Source organism: Salvelinus alpinus, chromosome 6 (genome assembly GCF_045679555.1).
Source record: "Salvelinus alpinus chromosome 6, SLU_Salpinus.1, whole genome shotgun sequence".
Classification (NCBI taxonomy): Eukaryota; Metazoa; Chordata; class Actinopteri; order Salmoniformes; family Salmonidae; genus Salvelinus; species Salvelinus alpinus.
Window position 1 is genome coordinate 31,215,740 of NC_092091.1, and position 25,431 is coordinate 31,241,170.

Below are 25,431 nucleotides of genomic sequence, written 5' to 3' on the forward strand. Positions count from 1 at the left end.
AGCCTGGCCTCATAGACATAACATCGTAAACAAAAATCTGGGATACTCAAATTAGTATGATACTTTATGTTATATCTGGTATGGTTAAAATAAGACAGAAGGTTACTTAAAGCAAAAATTAAAGGAGGGTGGTTGGTCGGGGTGGATGGGTGGGTGTATAATGTGATTTTCTAGCAACCAAAGGTTGCGTGTTTGAATCTCATTATGGACAACTTTTGCATTTTAGATAATTAGCGACTTTGCAAGTACTTACTACTTTGTAACTACTTTGCAACTACTTACCATGTTAGCTAACCCTTCCCCTAACCCTAACCTTTTAACCATAACCTTAACCCTAACATTAACCCTAACCTTAACCCCTAGCTAAGCTAACATTAGCTACCTAGCTAACGTTAGCCACCTAGCTAACATTAGCCACAAAAAAATGTAATTTATAAGGGGCGGCAGGTAGCCTAGTGGTTAGAGCATTGGGCCTGTCACCGAAAGGTTTGTAGATTGAATCCCTGAGCTGACAAGGTAAAAACCTGCCGTTCTGAACAAGGCAGTTAACTCACTGTTCCTAGGCTGTCATTGTAAATAATAATTTGTTCTTAACTGACTTGCCTAGTTAAAATAAAGGTAAACTATTGTATGAATTGCAATTTGTAACATCTTTTTCCTTTACATAATATTTTTATATTACTTATTTTGTTTCCACACCACATACAAACATACACATATGAACAACAACTTACAGACACACACAAACACCCACTACATCTCATCTGCCCAGACCCAAATGCTCACATCCCCTGCATTGTTGTTTGCCACATGGCCTTAAATTGTACCAAATAGTTTTTCTGTTTTTCTCCTGGATTTTCGTTTACTATGTTATGTCTACCCCTGAGTCCAGGTTGGATGACACTGCATAGTTAGCTGCAATAGTTCATCATATTCATTGGCCGCTAGCTCCTTACAGTAGCTAAACAATGGAAGGTGCACAATCCATGGCTACAAAGCTAGCTGGCTAGCTAGCTACCTACTCTGCAAATTACAGTAGGTTGATGCGCTAGAAAGTAATAGAAACCATTTGAGAAAAAAGTAACTAAAAGGAACGTTTTTTATTATCTCCTGAATCAATTTGTTTCTCCTGTCTTGAATGTAGAAGTTCTATTTTGCGATCTCCCAAAATAAATGATCAATCTTTGATGAGGTTTCATTCAGTGAATCAGGTTGTCTCCATGGTAACTCGTAAAACCCTTAAATTATGCCCTTACCTAAGGAAATGTTTGAGGGGCTATAGGCAACACCCATAAACAATTACCTTAGGTAAGGGGAAATTATTCCTTAGGTAACCCATTAAAGGTGCAAAATGCAGAAATCACTCTGCCCTTTCCTGGTTGCTAAAATACTAATGGTTCGCCAAATTTCAGTTTATGTGACAAAACCATCTAAAACGCTGTGAAATAAATGTTCAATAACCAAAAATATTATATTTTCAGCTGTTTGAAGCTGGTGTATAAAACCGAAAGTAAAAGCAAAAGCAAAACTTAAGATCAGGAAGCATAGAAATAGAGCACATAGAACATATCTACTGCTTCTTAGAGGTGCTTTCAATGAGAATGACAAATCTATAACTCACATTCCTATGTGAATTTGTTTGGGTCGCCCAAAAAGTTACATTTTGAAGGGAAACGCTTGAGATGTTTTATGCAACTTGGCCCTGTTCAAATCAAAATCAAATCAAATCAAATGTATTTATATAGCCCTTCGTACATCAGCTGATATCTCAAAGTGCTGTACAGAAACCCAGCCTAAAACCCCAAACAGCAAGCAATGCAGGTGTAGAAGCCCTGTTCTATGACAGCTTCTCTGGACACAAAACAGTTAATTACCTGCTTAAGGCCTATATATTCAATTTCTTTAGGCAAGAATGCATGCTTTTAGTCCATGTGTGACACAACATCAGTAGGAATAAAGCATATGATGGTGGAGATGGAGTATCTGATGGATATCTGACACATAGGACTGGATGTTCCCATTCCGCCCAAACTTGCAGTGAACAAACTCATAAATGTAATTTAAAGCTTAATGATCAGGACATCATGACGAAGTAAGCTACTGGACCTTATGAAAAATGAAAGATTTATGTAAACAATGCGGTGTTTGCAGCTCGGCCCCGGTAGAAGCGCTCAGCAGCATTCACTAAAAAGGGCGGAGCAAGGGACAGAACAGAACTTGATGCGGTCGTGACGTAGACTTCATCGAGACCTTTAATCCTCTTCCGCAGCAGTACAGCCGGTATCGAGAGGAGGGGGTATACGGTCGGTCAGGACTGGATTGCGTAGACTACAATATAAGGCTAACTTTAACATTAATAAATAGGGGCTTATATTCATCGTGTTTAAAATAAGAAACAAATATTACTTGTAGAAAACGCCGACCAAACAGAGACAAACCCCTCCTCTCTCGTATCCTATTTATCTGTCGACGCATCTATTCTGCACATTCTCCTATGTTGTTCTAGGCGGAGGAATGGAAAACTGCGTTCAAATCCATATTTGTAGATAAATAAATGGGTGATTACGTTTTGGTTTATTACAGACAGCGACCATTGGACACCGCTCTACTCTCCTCGACGGACGCGCTCTAAGATCGGCTCCTCCTCTTCTCCGGTTTCCATCCGCCAGTTGCGCCCCGGCTCGCCCTTGGTCTCGCACAGTAGCGTCGCCGCCCTGTCCCCACTGTTCCTGTCAGTTGCTGCGCATCAGCAAAACATGCAGGATGAGCCTGTGGGGGTGACAACTGAACAACGACCCCCGCCAACAGAGGAAAAGTAGTACAGCAAAACAACACAATCAATAAAACCGGGATACAGCAACCAAATGAAACCAACAACCAGCTGGGAGCCCTCACTTCCAACTACAGCCACCTGAACCAGAATCCAGATTTTACCGATTTTGGTCAAGATCATTTTTGCCCGACACAGTCTATCTTTGACCTTCAGCACGACTGGAAAATACATCAGCTAGCTGAGTTTGGATGCACTGAGTCGCCCCTACCTCAAGGAAAATTCAGTCACCTGCCGCTGAGGCAGCCTTTCACCGCTCAAGTCTCCACCAAACCCGAGTGCAGCACAGACTCCAGCCCCGGACGAATCAGCGGCTCGCCAGTGTCGCCAGTGGGGGAGGTTGAAGCCGATGTGGAGACTGCCGCGTCGCCATCGCCCACTTCCGTAAATCCAAACAAGGTTAAGATCCAAATGGACTCCCTCATCGCCCATCATATAAATAACGGCAATGGCAGTGGCACCGGCAATATGTTGGCCGGAAGTCTAGGGGGCGGTTTTCCAAACCTCCAGAACCAAGAGATGCAGAACCCGAGTGGCGGCTCAGCTTCACCTCCACTCCATGGATTCGGAACCCCGTGGTCGGTTCAGACCAGCTCCCCACCACCCGTCTCCAACTCGGCCAACCCTATCCACCACGCAAATGCGATTAATCAGATGGCTCATACCGACCCAGACAACAGTTTTTATCCCGGTATCCCCTCCTCCATCAACCCAGCCTTCTTCCAGAGTTTTTCTCCGGTGTCGGCTAATCCGTGTCCCGGGATTAACGTGCAGGGCTTCACCAGTCCGTTCTCGCACCAGATCAACGCCCCTCAGCAGACGCAGCAGAGCCGCCGGTCCCCAGTCAGCCCCCAGATGCACCCCCAGCACCAGCAAGGCGTCTTCCTGCAGCAGAGGAACAACTACAACCATCACCACCAGGTGAGCTATCTCCAGTCCTCTCTACGCATCTGTTGACATGGAAACCATAATCAGGATCCCCATAGAATAGAGGATTGATCCTTTAAAACGACAGATATATAGAAACTGTTAAAGTGGGTGGGAGATATTAATATAATACTTTTTTGTAAAGCTAATGTAAATTAGTGCACATCAATGTCACTCCTAGATTGTATTAGGCTCAGGCCATGGTTATGAATATGTTATTACATGTTAGTTAGCCTACTATACAGAAGTATAAAAGCAGCTATGATGATGAAAACAAATGCGTCCCTGTGCTCCCAGAACATGTAAGAGCTGCCCGGCCATTGTAAGGCAGGGCAGGGATTACATTATTCAATAAACCCCACACTGTGTGTGTGAGTGTGTGTGTTTGCATGCGTGTAACTAATAGATCTGAGGTTCTAATGTAATTGTATTCATCATATGCTTCGTAAACAACAGATGTAGACTAACAGTGAAATGCTTACTTACGGGCACTTCCCAACAATGCAGAGAGAAAGAAAATAGAGAAATCATAGAAAGGTGAAACACATAATAATAAATACACAATGAGCAGCGATAACTTGGCTCTACACACGGGATACCAATACCGAGTCGGTGTGCAGGGGTACGAGGTAATTGAGGTAGATATGTACATAGAACTAAGAATAAAGTCACAGATAATAAACAGTAGCGTATGTGATAAGACAAAACAAAGTTAGTGCAAAAAGGGTCGATGCACATAGTCTGGGTAGCTATTTGGTTAACTATTTAACAAACTATTTAGCTGTCTTATGGCTTGGGGGTAGAAGCTGTTCAGGGTTCTGTTGGTTCCAGACTTGGTGCATCGGTACTGCTTGCCGTGCAGTAGCAGAGAGAACAGTATTTGATTTGGGTGGCTGGAGTCTTTGACAATTTTTAGGGCCTTCCTCTGACAGTGCCTGGTATAGAGGTCCTGGATGGCAGGGAGCTCGGCCACAGTGATGTACGCACTACCCCCTGCGCCTTGCGGTCGGATGCCAAGCAGTTGCCATACCAAGTGGTGATGCAGCTAGTCAATATGCTCTCAATGGTGCAGCTGTAGAACTGTATAACTTTTTGAGGATCGTTAAATCTTTTCAACCTCCTGAGGGGAAGAGGCGTTGTCATGCCCTCTTCACGACTGTGTTGGTGTGTGTGGACCATGAAAGATCCTTAGTAATGTGAACACCGAAGAACTTGAAGTTCTCGACCCCTCCACTACTGCCCCGTTGATGTGAATGGGGGCGTGCTCGGCCCTCCGTTTCCTGTAGTCAACGATCAGCTCCATTGTCTTTCTGACGTTGAGGGAGAGGTTCATGTACTTACTATGACTGGGATATGTGGTTATCCCACCTAGCTATCTTAAGATGAATGCACTAACTTTAAATAGCTCTGGATAAGAGCGTCCACTAAATTACTCAAATGTAAATGTCATTGTGTGAGTGTGTGGAGAGAGAGAGTGAGAGCGAGCGAGAGCGAGAGCGAGAGCGAGCGAGAGAGAGAGAGAGAGAGAGAGAGAGAGAGAGAGAGAGAGAAATGGATGTTGGTGGTGTCAGTGTGCACGGGATACTTTGTATTAGTCTTAAAGCCCTAAATCTTCTTACCCTTCCAACCCCTCCACAGAACCAGGTCATTGTAGGCTGTTGCAGAGGGGAAACACAGGATCAAAAGAAACACACAAAATACCAACAATGAATACAATTTCACATTCAGTCTCTATCCACTCCCCCTGTTCTCTCTCTCTCTTTCTCTCTCTCTCTAGCCGATGGTGAAGCAATCTCCCTGGGGGGGCAGTCACCAGGGGAGTGGTTGGAGCTCTGGTGGTATGTCCTGGGGTCGGGACCACCGTCGTGGTGGAGGCATGGGCATCCCGGGCTCTGTCAGCCAGGTTTCCCCCATGAAAAAACCCTTCTCCAGTAACGTCATCGCACCGCCCAAGTTCCCCCGTTCCGCCGGCCCCATGGGCCCCAAGGCCTGGATTGAGGAGAACATGTTCCGAACAGACAGTAACAGTAACACGCTTATGCCTCTCCAGGTACGTGCTTTGACTGTGGTGTCTGTGTTTTTCTCAGTAAGCATAGACTGAGTGCTGCTTTAAAGCTACAAAACATTAGGAACACCTGCTCTTTCCATGACATAGACTGACCAGGTGAATCCAGGTGAAAGCTATGATCCCATATTGATGTCACCTGTTAAATCCACTTCAATCAGTGTAGATGAAGGGGAGAAGACCGGTTAAAGAAGGATTTTTGAGCCTTGAGACAATTGAGACATGAATTGTGTATGTGTGTCATTCAGAGGGTGAATGGGCAAGACAAAAGATTTAAGTGCCTTTGAACGAGGTATGGTAGTAGGTGCCAGGCACACCAGTTTGAGTGTGTCAAGAACTGCAACGCTGCTGGGTTTTTCACGCTCAACAGTTTCCCGTGTGTATCAAAAATGGTCCACCACCCAAAGGACATCCAGCCAACTTGACACAACCGTGGGAAGCATTGGAGTCAATATGGATCAGCATCCCTGTGGAACGCTTTCAACAGCTTGTAGAGTCCATGCCCTGACGAATTGAGGCTGTTCTGAGGGCAAAGCGGGGTGCAACTCAATATTAGGAAGGTGTTCCTAATGTTTTGTTCACTCAGTGTAAATTTACAGGGGTCTGTGTGTGTGTGTGTGTACTGTATACTGGTGGGTGTAGTGCAAAAGGGTTTTAATGCAGTGAGTGAAATAGGGCCGGACTCATAGGATTAAGGAATTATTTCCTGAATTAGATATTGAAGCCAGAGAGTGAGTGAGAGAGTGGGTGTTTGAGAGAGAGTGGTCGATGAAAGGTAGAGAGAGAGAGAGAGCAGGGATGACAGGAGAACAGTTTCAATGATGGGAATGGGATAGTTTAATATTCACAGCCCTGTTTTCAAAGTTCAGAGTGTAGGATTGTGGGAAAGAAGGAGCAGGAAGGCGACAAACATCAAACGCAGAGAGTCAGACAGAGAAAGCAAAGCAGGAGGCAGGGGGGAAGACAGAGAGCCGGGAGGGAGCAGAGGGGGGAGAGAGGAAGGGGGGAAGTGTAAAGGGGCTCTTTAGAAAACACACAGCTGAGAATCAATGTCACTCCCAGATGACGAGCAGAATTACCATTTCAATCAGACGGGAGCAGTGTTATTTATTTCTGCCATAGTGGGAGGTGTCAGGGAGTAGGGCTGCTTTAAAGCTACTTTAACACCACGTTTAGCAGGTTTCACCTGAGTCTATTTCAGGATGGGAGTTGTTATAGCTCTATGTACACATACTTCAAGAGCCATAACTGATGTCATCTAATTATGCACAGCACAGTTCTGACCTTTTAAGTACAAAGGGGGAAACTGGAGGCAGAAGGCCTTAAGAAAGGATCTTTGGGTGGGCCACCGTCGCCATACTGTATGTTCCCAGGTGGAGACTGGAAAAACACGCTAGTTATTCCCCTGATGTATTTTTCAAAGTAATCCCCTCATCACTTTCTCCCTTCTGTCATGGCTCTGCTCTTCCTCTTCCAGGAAGCAGGCGAGGCTCCATGAATTGTTCATTTCCATAAACAGTGTCCGACTAGCAATTCCTCAGATTCCATACACGTCTCTTCTCTTTTCCTTCCTTCCTCTGTGTTATGTTTGGATAGGGCTTTTTGCATTTGTGTTTCATCATGATGTGAACGTCATTGACAGAGATATGTAGAGGGAGAGAGAGAGGGGTGTATGCTGGCACTGGGAGAGAAAGAGAGGTGACCTACTGCCTATTCCGTGGAGTGTACATTCCTACACGCTTCGATCATTCCATAATAATGCCTTTATAAATCCTTCATAAGATATGTCATACCATATAAAGGAAGTTATACTACACAGACCTGTACTACATTCTTATTCGGTGACAGTGTGGCAACACTCCTTCAGTTGCTACAGCATCACATAAACTAGAATGTCCACCCGATGACAGGCTATAGGATATTTAACGGCCATGTTGTTTTTTCCTCTGTGTAAAGCCCAGCTATAAACAGGCCTGGAGGGAACCTGGCTGTGCTGCCTGTAATAATCTGGTATTATCCAACCAATGGCCTTTTCTCTCTGCCCTTCCTCTTACCGTCAGGGGCCCTGACTGATGCCTCAGAGTCAGGCAGTAAACGTTAGCCCAACATTAGGCTAAAAATCACACACAGATTGACCACTGGACCACTTTTAGATGAGTGTTTTTAATCCTGTGTGTGGAGAAGTAGTGTGTGGAGTACTGTTGAGTGGTGGTCTGGCTATGTGATGAACATACGTCTAGCATCTCATGTTCGGCACGTAGAAAATGTTTTTATTGTCTAATTAGATAAGAGTGTAAATATTAAGTTGTGAGAGGTGCTGATATGACCTTTTACTATCTCGCCTCATGTTCTCAACCGGGAGAGGGCACAGATCTGTATAAACCATTTTCTATGTCTTCTAAAGGCTCTGCCATCTGTGGTATGTTATAAAGGTTGAGTGGCCTCTGGTTTAGATCTACTGTACAGCGGTCTGTCTTATTGCCCCTCTGATGAGTTCATAATAACCTCCATCCCATCCCAGCAAGCACTCTGGTTAAATACCTGGATCTGGTTTCCTCTCTCTCTCTCTCTCTCTCTCTCTCTCTCTCTCTCTCTCTCTCTCTCTCTCTCTCTCTCTCTCTCTCTCTCTCTCTCTCTCTCTCTCTCTCTCTCTCTCTCTCTCTCTCTCTCTCTCTCTCTCTCTCTCTCTCTCTCTCTCTCTCTCTCTCTCTCTCTCTCTCTCTCTCTCTCTCTCTCTCTCTCTCTCTCTCTCTCTCTCTCTCTCTCTCTCTCTCTCTCTCTCTCTCTCTCTCTCTCTCTCTCTCTCTCTCTCTCTCTCTCTCTCTCTCTCTCTCTCTCTCTCTCTCTCTCTCTCGACGTGCTCCAGAGTTCCTGGTGAATCCATCATTGGGTCTATTCTGCTCACAAGCATACCTTAGTACCCCTGAAGTGAATAAATACAGATTCGCTTTTTATCCATGGATGTGCTGTCCACATGTGGAAATATTAAGCCACACCCACAGGCTTACCCATGCCTACAGTATCTACCAGTATGTACCAGACCACTGCAGGGTTCCAGTTGTTGTATGTGTGTGTTTCAGTTTGACAGTTTTTTCCCCAGTTGTTTAAGCCTTCATATCTCTGTCCTTCCCTCTCTCCCTCTCTCCCCTCAGGATCGATCTAGAATGTACGACAGTCTAAACATGCACTCACTGGAAAGCTCTCTGATTGACATCATGCGGGCGGAGCAGGATCCAATGAAGGGTGAGACACTACTTATTTACTCCCTCCCCACTGTCTTTAATTCTCATACTTACTTGATTGTGGAGAATGGTGATTAGGGGGAATGCATTTGAGGCGCAGCATACTCTTTCCCAAGGAACTGACAGGCTTCCTGCTCACTCCTCGAGGCATGTTGTTTTCCCCAGAGCGAGCAGCTTATGTTCTCCCTGGTAAGAGTGAGTATTACTGCCACCACCGGCTGTGCCTTTAAATTAACTTACAGCCCTGATCCTGCTGCTACTGCTACTGCTTAACCTGGGGCACACGGACAGACAGGATTCAGGCAGCCTGGCAGCACTCTCTGTCCTGATAGGATAGGGTAGGACACTCCTCACAGGGACAAGGAGTAGGATGACTGAGCTGGCCCAGGAGTAGGGTGACAGGGCTGGCCCAGGAGTAGGGTGACAGGGCTGGCCCAGGAGTAGGGTGACAGGGCTGGCCCAGGAGTAGGGTGACTGGGCTGGCCCAGGAGTAGAGTGACAGGGCTGGCCCAGGAGTAGAGTGACAGGGCTGGCCCAGGAGTAGAGTGACAGGGCTGGCCCAGGAGTAGGGTGACAGGGCTGGCCCAGGAGTAGGGTGACTGGGCTGGCCCAGGAGTAGGGTGACAGGGCTGGCCCAGGAGTAGAGTGACAGGGCTGGCCCAGGAGTAGGGTGAAAGGGCTGGCCCAGGAGTAGAGTGCCTGGGCTGGCCCAGGAGTAGGGTGACTGGGCTGGCCCAGGAGTAGGGTGACAGGGCTGGCCCAGGAGTAGAGTGACAGGGCTGGCCCAGGAGTAGGGTGACAGGGCTGACCCAGGAGTAGAGTGACAGGGCTGGCCCAGGAGTAGGGTGACAAGGCTGGCCCAGGAGTAGAATGACAGGGCTGGCCCAGGAGTAGAGTGACAGGTCTGGCCAAGGAGTAGAGTGACAGAGCTGGGCAAGGAGTAGGGTGACAGGGCTTGTCCAGGAGTAGAGTGACAGGGCTGGCCCAGGAGTAGGGTGACAGGGCTGGCCCAGGAGTAGGGTGACAGGGCTGGCCCAGGAGTAGGGTGACTGGGCTGGCCCAGGAGTAGAGTGACAGGGCTGGCCCAGGAGTAGGGTGACAGGGCTGGCCCAGGAGTAGGGTGACTGGGCTGGCCCAGGAGTAGAGTGACAGGGCTGGCCCAGGAGTAGGGTGAAAGGGCTGGCCCAGGAGTAGAGTGACTGGGCTGGCCCAGGAGTAGGTTGACTGGGCTGGCCCAGGAGTAGGGTGACAGGGCTGGCCCAGGAGTAGAGTGACAGGGCTGGCCCAGGAGTAGGGTGACTGGGCTGGCCCAGGAGTAGGGTGACAGGGCTGACCCAGGTGCTGGATTTTGAGAAGAGACTCTATCCAGGTAAACTGCAGTCAGTGTAAAATGACTCCTAGCTACACACATGGTTAAGCCTACTGGCTTCAACATACTCCCCCAAAACCACAGACAGGAGGCTCCTAAGCCTATATGGCAGAGACTGAGAGATAATTCTAAATTTACAGTATACAGCACAATACCTTACATTGAATTTGGCACAGTATACTACCCCTGAAAGACTTTTATTATTGTTCATTATTTACTAGTCTAAATAGCAATGTCATTCTCACAGCCAGTGTCCTGTACTCCACCTGTCCAGGACTCTGAGTTGAATTTCTTGTTTAGCCTGCAGGAGCAGATAGAGCAGACATTTTAGTCATTTAGCAGACAGTCTTATCCAGAGCCACTTACAGGAATAATTAGTGTTAAGTGCCTTGCTCAAGGGCACACCGGCAGACTTTTCACCTAGTTGGCTCATGGATTCGAACCAGCGACCTTCTGGTTACTGACCCATCGCTCTGCCGACATAGGCCAGTATTCACAGCACAGAAAACCAGAGGGAAACAGACTAAATTTAGACATGATCACACATTGACACACAGCATGTGACAGCCAGAGGAGTGCGGAGAGGAGGGTGGAGGGGAGGGGACGGTAGGGGAGGGTGGTCTTTGCCATTTATAGCCCTGACTGCTAGGCACAGGGCTAAGCTAACAGAGCAGAAGCAGAAGGCAAGCACAAACCTAACAGGGCTTTAGAAATTAGCTTAGCTAATTGGGCATGGGAGATTTACCATGCTAACATGGCAGTGGAAAAAGGGTTGCTTCTTTTTCAACTGGAGATCAAATCATTTGCCGGTATGCATTCTTTCTCTGTTCACACGTCTGAGGTTCTTTCCATTAAATAACTGACATTTGCTTCTGATACTTCATTAGGGTTAACCCAAATTGATTCAGGGTTTTACTTTGTGATAAAACATTTAGATAACCAGGAAGTTGGCGATGTCTACATAACAGCAAGTGATTCAGGTTTTGCATTAAGGCTCCCTCATTGCATTCTAGGTAACATTCTCTGTAGCTAAACATGCTAAGCAAGTTCTATATATATATATCTTTTTTCCAGCTCAAGCTGTCTCCATGGATCAACAGGGTATTGTTCTGTGTTCTGTTTCTGACACTACAGCTCAGTAGGCTATAGCCATGTGACAAGGGTGCTGCTGCTCCATATACATGGCCGTGCCCGTGATGGCCTCGCCCTGGCCTCTCCATCTGCTGAGAGTTTCATCCCTGTGTGTATGTGTGTGTGTGTGTGTGTGTTGTGTGTGTGTGTGTGTGTCTCTCTCTAATGTCAGGCCGTGTGGGATGCCCTCACCCCGGAGCCGACGGCCTGCTCATGCTCAATGGTAATTATCTCTCCTGGCCAACGCCAGCTTGTGTCTCTTTTTCCATCTCTTTTAGAAATGTTTCAGTGTAAATGTTTCCATATCATGATTATCACATTGGGGACGCTTAACCAGGCTAGTTCGAGAAGCAGGCTAGACAGTATGTGTAGGATGGACATTTCTGTCACTTTTCTGAACTTCATTTGTGTTGGGATATACCCTTCTCTATAGTGGACCGTGCTGGATTGCTTTGTTTAACGAGTAGTGTTGGTTCTCCTATGCTGTACTGTGTGTGTGTGTCAGTTAGACTGACAGTAGACTGTAGTAACAGTGTAATAAACATGCCTCCTGTTATATATGTATATAGACTCTATAGGACAAAATCAGCCATCATGTCAACTCTAAAAACCTCATGAGGGATATGCATTGTTGTTGTAATCCTACTGTGGTTTAAGATAATGAAGTACTGTATGTCCAAGAGGAATGTTTAATAGTGTCTTTCACATGATGAAGTGAAATGCCTAGTTGTCTAAGTCACATGACCAGCATTCGGCGAGGCGGATGTAGGCTAGGTCACATGACTAGAGGCCTTGTGTTGTTTCCATGAGGCTGGTCCTCAGACTAGCGCGGTTTACAATATAGACTACAGTCCTGCTTGAAACAAAGCTGCTATGTTTCCATCCAATTAGCGAAAGGTTTTCATGCGAATTTGATCAAATCTGCAACAACAAAAATACCCACCCGAGGTGTGTTTTCATCAGACTGGCTTTGTTGCGGATAAAAAGATAAAAGACATAGTGTACATTTTTTTTAAACAGTTTTGCGTTTAAGATTTCATGTATCCAATAAAAAAACATGTTTGTGTTTCCATTGCATTTTCCACTCCAATTTTTTGGTCACAAAAAACTGTTGTGATAAATGACAAATTTGCCCAATCTCGTTTTTTGCACACTCAGAACAGTTCGCTTTGAAACTGCAGTAAAAGTGCAGTAACTGCAGTCGACTGTGGTATTTTGGATGCGGTAATTGCAGAATAACCACAGTTACACTGCAAAATTACTGCAGTAAAACAAACTGTATTATTTTGGACACAGTATTTGCAGCACACTGCAGTTATACTGCAGTGTACTGAGGTTATACTGCACTCTGACTGCAATATTTTTTCGTAAGGGCTGGACAGGTTAGGTTATATGATGAGATGGATAAGAGTAAGATCATTTGTATTTGTTAATTGGCAGCTAAGCACTGATCATCGTGCCACTGGCATACAAATTAAGACCCTCAATATTTATTGGAAAGGAGCATCAAGCTCATCACCGTGCACTTTCACCACCCTGTAGCCTAAACTGTGCATGCATTTCCAAGTTGCAGTGGGAGGACCACCAGCATAGCATCGCATGGCAGCAAATGTACCTCCACATGCTAGTTATTCTATCTACAATTGCGCAAGTAATCATTTCCACCACAATTTGTTGCATAATTAATTTTAACGACACAAAAAGATCCCACTATGTCGAACGAACAAATGATCTGTCAACATTTATAAAACTGACACTTCCTGTTTCCATTACACTTTTTTTTATACACAATGACATTACTCGCATAAAAACTGTGGAGGGAAACGTAATGACAAGCTTGTGACTCCAACCATGCAGTCAGATGAGGAGGAGATGAAGGAGATGAAAGGGGGTAGGGGTAAATAATGGTACGAGGTACTAGAGGGCCATACTTTGATTGCTCTGTAGTGTCAGTAGTACCAGCCAGGTCAGTGGGTGCTTTACTTTGCGAGGAATGTCTGCAGGGCATAAAACCACTCTTTACTTTGTTTACGTACAGCAAGGAGCTATGGGAGACGTCGAGGTAAAGCCGCCTTCATGTGACGTGCAGTCTGTGTCATGTGTGTTGCGTGTACATACACTACACAGCATGGTTTAACGCTACTGAACTGCAGCTACCAAAACAGTGTTTGGATACAAACAATTCAGTGTTTCTAGTGTCAGCATGACTCATCACCAACCGTGAAAAGGCTCAGTTCAGTCACAATAATATATTTTCCTGTGTTTTGTATCATATTGTAAAACAGCTGATGAAACTAGCACTGTAAAAGTGTGTCTTTTTTATCAGTGTTATTTCCTGATAGTTACTGGTTGAAAATACAATCCACAAAGGACCTTCTAATCAGTGTGTTAGCATGGGCGGGAGTTTCTGCTTGCCTGGTGTTATCACCAGGCGGTAAATTGGTTAATAGACCAATAACAAAGTTCCAAACCTCTCTGCCAATAACAGCTAGTTTTAAGTTTTCCCTCTCCACTCAGACCACTCCCAGACAGTCCTAGCAAAATTCTTCCTTGAAGAATAATTTTTGTATATATTTGTATAATGTATAATGTATATATTTTTCAATTTTAATGGAAAACTATTACAGTAAGGTACTTAATTGTTACCCAGAAAGGATTTGATATTGATACAAAACGACTGCATTGGGCCTTTAACTGATGTGGGAGACAATTTTTTTTATTTAGTATGAATAATACGTGGTGTCCCAAGCAGTTGCTTCTTGTACCAGCATTTGCTTTTTGTTTTTGATTGTACAATGTTACAGGTCACTGTGCTGCACAATATGTGTTTACATCCAGACATAGCACATTGCTATAGGTTTCAGACTCAGTCAACCATATGTTTTCCTCAGTCCATTACTCTAACCCCTGCTACTGCTTTCATACCACACCTCTATCCTGTCCTCTCTGTCTGCTGTCTGTCAGTCAGTCACAGAGCTCTGGCTGGAGAATTCATGGCTGCGTGTCTTGGTCTTACAGCACATCTATACTAGATTGCACATAATCCTCTTTCACTTCATGTTTATACTTTACATTGTAGCTACAATGCACAAAGCCTGATAACAGTTGTCAATAGCCATGGCACATGTTGTTATAGACCCTGTGCATTTATCATGTGATTCATTATAAAACGAGAAGTATATCAGAGCAGGCTGGTGGGAGGAGCTATAGGAGGAAGGGCTCATTGTAATGGCTGGAATGGAATTAATGGAACAGAGTCAAAAATGTGTTGTCCATAGGTTTGATACTTTTCCATTTATTCCATTCCAGCCATAAAAATGAGCCTGTCCTCCTATAGCTCTTCCCACCAGCCTCCTCTGAGATATATAACATTAAGCCATTGGGCTCCATGAGTGTTCAATCTAGTAACTGTCAGTGGGTGTTATAACAGAGATAGGACAGAACCATTGGTTGCTTCTGTTGTTTACAAACCCCCAAATATTGAATATGTACAGCAGAAGTATGGGTCCCTTGTGATGTGACTGTATGTATGTTTGTGTGTATCTATGTGGATGTCATTATCTATGCGGTCTGACCTCTGACCTCCTCTTCTCCAGGCCGCTCGTCCCTGTTCCCCATTGAAGACAGCCTCCTTGATGACGGGCACGGTAACCAGGGCGTCCCAGGGCTTGACACTAACTGTTACCCCCACCCAAACGGGGAGCGCCTTGAGTGTTTCTCCCGCAAAGTGTTTGTGGGCGGCCTTCCCCCTGACATAGATGAAGGTGAGAGAAGGAAGAGCATAACACAATCTTGTTGGTTCAGTGACAGTTTGTCTGTGCCAGTTTATATGGTGGTGTGAATGGTTGATCTTACTCACGTTGGTTCCTTCTTCTTTCCCCCTGCTCCCTGCTCCCTCCTTCTATCTTTCTCTCGTCAGATGAGATCACCAACAGTTTCCGTCGCTTTGGCCACCTGGTGGTGGACTGGCCACACAAGGCTGAGAGCAAATCCTACTTCCCCCCGAAAGGTAAAGCTTCGCTCAGAATTTCTTTAACTGAAACTGACATAAAGGTATGTCATAAAGGTATGTCTTAGCACCGTATACTGTATATATATATGGCCTGTAGCTATCAATGAAGTCCCTGTGACTGCTGGAGGAGACACCACAGCTAAGTTAACCCACATTCTCTTTCCATTATGACTACCTACATAGTCTGTATATATAGTACTTGGTCAAATGGGAATAATTCAGTGTATTTGTAGCAGTATTTTCCCCCACTATTGGATATGCTTTCCAGGTGCATTCCCCTGAGAGTGTGTTGTGTGTGTTGCCTAGGTTACGCCTTCCTGCTGTTCCAGGAGGAGAGCTCAGTGCAGGCTCTGATCAAGGCCTGCATGGAGGAGGACGGCAAGCTCTACCTCTGTGTCTCCAGCCCCACCATCAAAGACAAGCCTGTGAGTCCAACACAAACCCAGCTCTCTGTAGGGCCATTGCCATCAGCAAGGACATCTGTGAGACTAGCAACACCTACACTGTGTAATTCTATCTGGCGATGATTAAATGTATGGGATATGTGTGTATGGGTGTGTGTCTCTAGGTCCAGATTCGTCCATGGAACCTGAGTGACAGTGACTTTGTGATGGATGGCTCTCAGGCTCTGGATCCTCGAAAGACCATCTTCGTAGGAGGCGTTCCCCGCCCTCTCAGAGCAGGTAAACACACACACACAATTTCCCACTATCACAGAGCTCTCCAACACTCCTGTAGTTTTTCACTCCAACCCCAGTCTAACCCGGTTCAGTTTATCAACCAGCTAATTATTAAGGTGTGCTAGATTAGGGTTGGAGAGAAAACCTACAGGACAGTAGCTCTCCAAGTAGAGGGTTGGGCAGCTCTGCTCTAGTTGATCTACTCAGTATGTAATTGGATCGGTATGCTCATGTTGGTGATGGTAAATAGATAAACAGATGTTGTGTTTGAAGTAATATGGACCGTCTGAAAGCTGGCAATGTTTCCCCCGTGTAATCACATCTCGTATAATTCATCTGACAACCCCCTCCTCCACTCTTTCTCTCGTGCCCCTCCCCCATCTCACCTACTCATGTGTCACCTCCTCATCTCCTCCCCCCATTCTCTCTCGTTTCTTCTGTTCTGTCTCTTTCTCTCATCTCTCTCCAGTGGAGTTGGCCATGATTATGGACCGTCTCTATGGGGGGGTCTGCTACGCTGGCATCGACACCGATCCAGAGCTCAAGTACCCAAAAGGGGCGGGGCGCGTGGCCTTCTCCAATCAGCAGAGTTACATCGCTGCTATCAGCGCCAGATTCGTCCAGCTGCAACATGGAGACATTGACAAGCGGGTATAGCCCTCCTCCCTTTCTCCCTCTTTTCCTCCCTCTTTCCCTGCCATCCTTCCCTCCCTCCCTCCCACCTACCGCTCCCTCTCATTAACCACACAATCCTGTCAGAGACATTCTCCTCATGATTTTCTAGGGATGAAGAGAGAGAGAGAGAGAGAGAGAGAGTAAGAGAGGGAGCGTGTGAGGATCAGTCCTCCTGAGGATTTGTTGTTCAAAGGAAAAGAGTGTGTGTGTTCCCTCAGCATCACACGCAGATAGTTAGACGGTGGTTGCTATGGAGAAGAGAACGCTTGTTAGTGCTGATTGAATTAGTTCCATTTATCAGCGCTGACTCCTTTGTCTTTAAATCTCACAGAGCCTCAACCCTGTCCTTGTTTGTATAGTAGCATGTTCATCTCTCACTATGTATACCAGCATTTTAACTGTGCTTTCTCAGTGTATTTACATGCTGTATGCTACATGTATTTACATCCATACCTATTATTTTATAGATATATTATTTGGATATTCGACAGGCAGAACAAAAACTTAATTTAGGCATACTGGTCGAAATTAATTAAGGTTAGGTTTAGTAACAAATGTCAGGCTTAGGTTACATTTAGGTTGTTTCACTGAGGTTAAGGTCAGGGGTTATGGAAAGGCATAAAAGTTGGGTTAGCATAACGCCGTCTGCCGCCATACTGTAGATTTTCTGCCGGTCAAATATACACTTATCCTATTGGCTTTCTCAGTATACACTGAGCTTGCAAAACATTAGGAACACCTGCTCTTTCCATGACATAGACTGACCAGGTGAATCCAGGTGAAAGCTATGATCTCACCTCTTCAATCAGTGTAGACAGGTTAAAGAAGAATTTTTAAGCCTTGAGACAATTGAGATGGATTGTGTATGTGTGCTATTCAGAGGGTGAATGGGCAAGACAAAATATTTAAGGGCATTTGAACAGGGTATGGATGGTGGTAGGTGCCAGGCGCGCCGGATTGAGTTTGTCAAGAACCGCAACGCTGCTGGGTTTTTCACGCTCAACAGTTTCCCGTGTGTATCAAGAATGGTCCACCACCCAAAGGATATCCAGCCAACTTGACACAACTGTGGGAAGCATTGGAGTCATCATGGGCCAGCATCCCTGTGGAACGCTTTTGACACCTTGTAGAGTCCATGCCCTGACAAATTGAGGCTGTTCTGAGGGCAAAACGGGGTGCAACTCAATATTAGGAAGGTGTTCCTAATGTTTTGTACACTCAGTGTATGTATCTGTGCTGTGTCTGAGTATTCCACTTCTCATCCCATCCATGCCCCTGTACCCCTGTACCCTTGTACCCCTGTACCCCTGCAGGTGGAGGTGAAGCCCTATGTGCTGGATGACCAGCTTTGTGATGAGTGCCAGGGGGCACGTTGTGGGGGGAAGTTTGCCCCTTTCTTCTGCGCCAACGTGACCTGCCTGCAGTACTACTGTGAGTTCTGCTGGGCTAACATCCACTCCCGCGCCGGCCGAGAGTTCCACAAGCCGCTGGTCAAAGAGGGTGCTGACCGCCCAAGGCAGATTCACTTCCGCTGGAACTGAAGAGAAACGCGATCACATGTCACTATGGAGACATGGTCAGAAGCAACAGTCAAGGATGAGAGACATCGCCAGGCAGGAAAAAGTGTCATCGCCCTGTTTCTTACCGTAAGCTATCAGTATAGAGTACATAACAGTATACAATATATCTATCTTTTGTAGCAGCCAAACATTACAAGCCTCAGTTTTTCACCCCCCCCCCCCCCCCCCCCCCTCCCCCCTTCACATCTCAGGCTCTGACAACTTTTTTTGTGGTACCTTCATGTTTTTTAAGAGGATATTTAAAAAGAGATAGATTTTATGTAGTTTTTCAAATTATTTTTATATGTGAGATTTAACGTAGATATGAGAATGTCTTTGCATGGGGCAGCCTGTCTGTCTGTCTGTCTGTCTGTTTGTCTGCTGCTCGCCATCCCCTAGTGGGTGTAGCGTGTCCTTGTTTCTGGGATAACCTTGATTCTATAATCTGGACGCCTGCCCCAGGTCATTTACCAAAGGTAGCAAAATGATAGGAATCATAAAAGGGATACACTTCTGCCACAAAACAGACTGTAATAGTTAATTGTTGCTATGTTCTCTTTTTCCTTATTGGGGAAGAGGTACAAAAATGATAGGGTTATTTTTGCTCTCATTTTGACCTGAAAAAATACAACTATAAATATGAATCTGGTTTGTATTAACTCTATTTAACATTTTTAATCACAAGCTATATTAGAAGCTTTGCTGCTATACATGATATATGAATAGATGTATAGGTGTTATATATTAACAGCATCTGTAAACCGTCATCTTGAAAATGAAATGCAGTCTGCACTCAAACACTCATGGCCCCCATTGCCATGGAAGAATAGAATTTGAAAATTAAAATGCATGTTTGTGCATGCAGGATAGACTTAACCAACACATGCAGGATAGACTTAACCAACACATGCAGGATAGACTTAACCAACACATGCAGGATAGACTTAACCAACACATGCAGGATAGACTTAACCAACACATGCAGGATAGACTTAACCAACACATGCAGGATAGACTTAACCAACACATGCAGGAAACAGATATCATATAACAGATATCATACATAAACAGATATCAACAGATATCATACATAAACAGATATCATATAACAGATATCATACATAAACAGATATCATATAACAGATATCATACATAAACAGATATCATACAACAGATATCATACATAAACAGATATCATACAACAGATATCATACATAAACAGATATCATATAACAGATATCATACATAAACATACATCATATAACAGATATCATACATAAACAGATATCATATAACAGATATCATACATAAACAGATATCATATAACAGATATCATACATAAACAGATATCATACATAAACAGATATCATATACAGTAACAGAAACCACTAAAATCCTACTGTGAGTAGCATGAACAAAAAAAATAGAAGCCTAGGTGTAAGAAAAATAAATACCACGGCGATCAAGAAAAATACATTAAAACTACTTACTTAAAACATCTAGCATGGATTGATGTTGATACGTTGTTTGATCCGACATACTTATACAAAAAAATGCTATATTGGTTCTAGACTAGGGGATGCCACCATTTTGTGACGTGGTGGTTTGTGAGGAGTGAAGAAGCTGTTGAGAAGCTGAGTGGTGTTTAGTCAGTGGCTAGTGTCGTCTCTGTGCTGTCTGTGTGGGTCTTGTTAGTGTGTGGACAGAGGTTTTAGTTTAGTAACAATGTAGATATACAAGAATGAGAACATCACAATATTTTGCCTTCACCCCTCCTTTCCTCCCCACCTTTTTATAGTTACTGTGGTTACTCTAATGTAGCAAAGCACTTAAAAGACCAAAACACACACAGTAGCCTGGCTGGATCAGCTAACTACAGGCATACGACTGGGAGATGTGTGTTTATGCGGTGCAGTGTGCCATGTGTTACGCTAGTTGGCTAATCCATACTGCTGTTCAAATGTTGTCATGGAGAAGGATTCGTAAGGAAGCATCTGTCCAATATTTGTTCCTGGGTTGTGTTATCAGGCTATGAATTTTGCAGTTGGATGAAACTGTTCTATAAAAAATCTGTCTCTCATATGTACAGTAATTACTAGTTATGAGACTCCAGACCTATAGAAAGTGGCCCCGTTTTATGTCCTGCTAGTGAAAGATGACAAAGACACACCCCTTCACTTATAATAATAAAACATTTTGGTCTGCAGAATATATATTAACTGTGTTCTTTGTTTTTTCTAACTGTGACCCTTTGAGGATATCGCTCTTAAATACTTTTCAGGGACAATCCCTCTCTCTGTGAGCAATGACCTGCTGGTGCATTAGCATATCAGCTGTATGGTACTGTACATGTCTGTATCTCTACAGTGTAATATCCCTGTTATTCCTGTGTCATAGTGTTTCTGTGTTTCATGCCCTGGTGTGGAGTCCTTGGTATCCGTAGGTCAGGTGTCAAGTGTTGCTGTTACTACTCTATGGGGATACGATTTTATGTTCATTTATTCACATACTGTATTATTAGATGATTTATTTGTTACGTCTTGAACTTGTGACCCCCTCCCTGTCCCAAGCATCTCTAATCACTTTTGATAATATATTATGCACTTCCCTTTCTATATTTCCCTCTCTTTTCCCTTGGATGATTTGATCCTTGACTCATTTTCACCCTAGCAGTTAGATAGCTGATACAATGCGGACGTGGTTTGGGTAACAACCTATTTTGCTCCATTTCATTACTCATGAAGAATTCTGTTCTAACAAACTTCTACCTATTTATAATTCTACCAGATGATTTATTGAATACAATTTTTTCATAATGACTTCTTTAAGAAATGGTGTGAGGAGGCGGTGGTCTTAGGTTTTTCTATGTGAAGGAAGAAGTTATCTAATACGTTCTAATATATTCAAACGGAGTCCCGTTGTTACAGGGAATGTGTTTCTGCCCGTCTCTCTGTAAACTAACAGGGTGCTGAGCTATGATGACTGGCTCTACAAAATGGTAGCCAAAAAATGATGAGCAACAGCTTCAAAGCAAATGAAGGATCCTTTAGCCACCAGCCACCCTACTTGTACTCGAGAGTTCTTGTACGGCGTTCGCGGTGTGGTTGGTGTTGTGCTCAGAACAGAACAGAGCTCGCTTTTACATTGTCACCATTGTCCTGTAACACTTGACTCCTTGTGCTGTTTGTTGAGGAATTTGAGTAATATGTTGAACACTGTTACTTTGTACAGTGCCTTCGGAAAGTATTCAGACCCCTTGACTTTTTTCACGTTTTGTTATGATACAGCATTATTCTAAAATTGATTAAATTAATACAAATCCTCAGCAATCTACAAAAAATACACCATAATGACAACGCAAAAACAGGTTTTTAGACATTTTATTTACATAAGTATTCAGACCCTTTGCTATGACATTCGAAATTGAGCTCAGGTGCATCCTGTTTCCATTGATCATCCTTGAGATGTTTCTATAGCATGACCACCTGCGGTAAATTCAATTGATTTTACATGATTTGGAAAGGCACACAGTGCATGTCAGAGCAAAAACCAAGCCAAGAGGTCGAAGGAATTGTCCGTAGAGCTACGAGACAGGATTGTGTCGAGGGACAGATCTGGGGAAGGGTACCAAAACACTTCTGCAGCATTGAAGGTCCCCAATAACACAGTGGCCTCCATCATTCTTAAATAAAAGAAGTTTGGAACCACCAAGACTCTTCCTAGAGCTGGCCGCCCGTCCAAATTGAGCAAACGGGGGAGGGAGGTGACCAAGAATCCGATGGTCACACAGATCTCTAGAGTTCCTCTGTGGAGATTGGAGAACCTTCCAGAAGGACAACCATCTCTGCTGCACTCCACCATTCAAGCCTTTATGGTAGAGTGGCCAGACGGAAGCCACTCCTCAGTAAAAGGCACATGACAGCCCACTTGGAGTTTGCCAAAAGGCAAGATTCTCTGGTCTGATGAGACCAAGATTGAACTCTTTGGCCTGAATTCCAAACGTCACGTCTGGAGTAAACCTGGCACCATCCCTACGGTGAAGCATGGTGGTGGCAGCATCATGCTGTGGGGATGTTTTTCAGCGGCAGGGACTGGGAGACTAGTCAGGATCAAGGTAAAGATGAATGAAGGGAAGTTCAGAGAAATCCTTGATGAAAACCTGCTTCAGAGCGCTCAAGACCTCAGACTGGGGTGAAGGTTCACCTTCCAAAAGGACAACGACCCTAAGCACACAGCCAAGACAACGCAGGAGTGGCTTTGGGACAAGTCTCTGAATGGCCTTGAGTGGCCCAGCCAGAGCCCAGACTTGAACCCCACCGAACATCTCTGGAGAGACCTGTAAATAGCTATGCAGCAACACTCCCCATCCAACCTGACAGAGCTTGAGAAGATCTGCAGAGAAGAATGGGAGCAACTCCCCAAATACAGGTGTGCCAAGCTTGTAGGGTCATACCCAAGAAGACCCGATGCTGTAATCGCTGCCAAAAGTGCTTCAACAAAGTACTGAGTAAAGGTTCTTAATACATTTGCAAATATTTCTAAAAACCTGTTTTTGCTTTGTCATTATGGGGCATTGTGTGTAGATTGATGAGGGGAAAAAACGATTTAATAAATGTTAGAATAGGGGTGAAACATAACAAAATGTGGAAAAAGTCAAGGGGTCTGAATACTTTCCGAAGGCACTGAATGTGTGTGTCTTTGTTTTTTTAAGAATCATATTTATTTCACTTTTTAGTAGACAAATAACTATTTGATTTTGATTGTATTTTTTATTTCAATAGGTTTGTTATTATTATTATTATTATTATACATATTTTAGTTTTCCTAATATTCTAATTATGTTATTAAGCTGGGCTCTGTTGAAAGACAAAAAGAAACAAACTATTTCAAAAATCATGTCATTATGTATATATTGATGTATTACTATATAACTGTTTTAATATGTCTACGTGGTTGATATATAAGTTCAGCTTTACACCGTTTATTTGAAGGAAGGAAACATTGAGGGTTCTATTATATTCATGGAAGACACTTGAGATTCTCCCCCTGTTGCATCGAGGCCCGCGGTGCCTCTCCTCATAGATGCTCTGAAACTTGAATATAACACATTTTGAAAGGCTGACTAACCTCGATTCTGTGTTGTGACGTGCAATACTGTTTCTAATGTTTGTATAAAAAGTAAGAATTACAGTGTAAACCTTTTTAATGCAGATTTATTTTTTTCATTGCATATTTTGCATATTTCTGATCCACAGTGTCATTTTTTACTGTCAGAAAAGAAACCCCTTTTCATTGCAACTATTTTTAAATCCAGATATCTTTGTACTGATGTAAATGATTGTAATTATTTTGGATAGTGTTTTGCTAACAAAAAGAGATACTTTTTCATGCATATTTCTATTTCATTTCATTTTCATTTTTTAAATTTAATTTAATAGTAGAATACTTTTAATCATTTTTCATATTGTATGTCATTGATATTATTTTGTATTTTTATGTGGCAATATATACAATTTTAAGAGGCTAATTGCATAGATATTTTAATTTGAATAATTTTTTAAGCTAAATCTTTGTAATATTGTTAAAGTAACTAATTTCTAAATTTGAGTTGGTGTATGGATTCACAAAAGTGGTTTGAGGTGTACCGATTGTAATTATTACTCAATGGTTCTTTGATATGCAAAATAGATATAATGTCGATTAAAATGTTTGTTTGTTTTGTATTTAAATGGTGTGTTGATTACAATCTGTTTTCTTTCATTTCCTGAATAAATAAAGACCCATTCTGTTCGGACACAAGATGCTTGCCGTTTTTCTCTGTGTTTGTCTCTATGGCTCTGCCTAATGTTTAGGACAGTTGTTCACACCCTTTTTTGATTACTGTACCACCAACTGAATTTTGCTTTGCACGGAGTACCCCTGATGTACCCCCTCATGCATTTTACCTGTAAGCCTATGGTCTCATGAGTCTTCTCAAGTACCTCCCGTGGATAGTCCAAGTACCCCCATGGGTCCATGTACCCATGGTTGGGAACCACTGGTTTAGGATGCCATCACTATGGCTTAGCTATTCTTGACTAAGCTACAGTATATAGGGAGAAATTACCCTCTGCTTTCTAGCCTAACTGTATAAGGAGTCTTTAAGTTGTATGTCTGAATAGGAGTGTAGTGAGTGATATGAAACATACAGGTAACTGTCAAAATAAGTAAACACAAAGTACATTGAAAGCAGGTGCTTCCACACAGGTGTGGTTCCTGAGTTAATTAACCAATTAACATTCCACCATTCTTAGGGTCATGTATAAAAATGCCCAGTTGCCCATTGTTTATGGCTAGAAGAAGAGATCTCAGTGACTTTGAAAGAGGGGTCTCTAAGGAGCATAGGGGGTTTAAAGAGGGTGTGTGTGTGTGTGTGTGTGTAAGACTGTGTGTGTGTGTGTGTGTGTGTGTGTGTGTGTCCAGATCTCAACCCATTGAACACTTACGGGAGATTCTGCTGCAGCACCTGAGAGCATTTTCCACCAACAAAAGACCAAATTATGTCATTTCTCGAGGAAGAATGGTGTCACATCACTCCTATAGAGTTCCAGACTCTTGTAGAATCTATGTCAAGGCACATTGAAGCTGTTCTGGCTCATGGTGGCCCAACACCCTATTAAGACACTTTATGTTGGTGTTTCCTTTATTTTGGCAGTTACCTGTATGTAATCTAGTCTTCTTGAAAAGTGATTAAATGTTGCGTTATAGATTGACCCAGCCAGAGGCTGGGCTCCACTGGGACTAGTAAATATAAGGCCAGGGTCATCATGCAGTCCATATGATATACTGCTTAGCACAGCAAGCATCCTGAGAGAGTGTGGGAGCGAGGGAAGGAAGTTTCAGAGTAAATGGGTTTTGAGATCAGTTTTGACAGATGGCTAGGTTTGACCATGACCAGGGTA

The 25,431-nt window shown here is 43.8% G+C and overlaps 1 pseudogene; it reads left to right on the forward strand.

Moving 5' to 3' along the window:
- Positions 1-2,258: 2,258 nt before the first annotated feature.
- On the forward strand, positions 2,259-24,291 carry LOC139578537 (cytoplasmic polyadenylation element-binding protein 2-like; annotated as a pseudogene).
- The last annotated feature ends 1,140 nt before the right edge of the window (positions 24,292-25,431 follow it).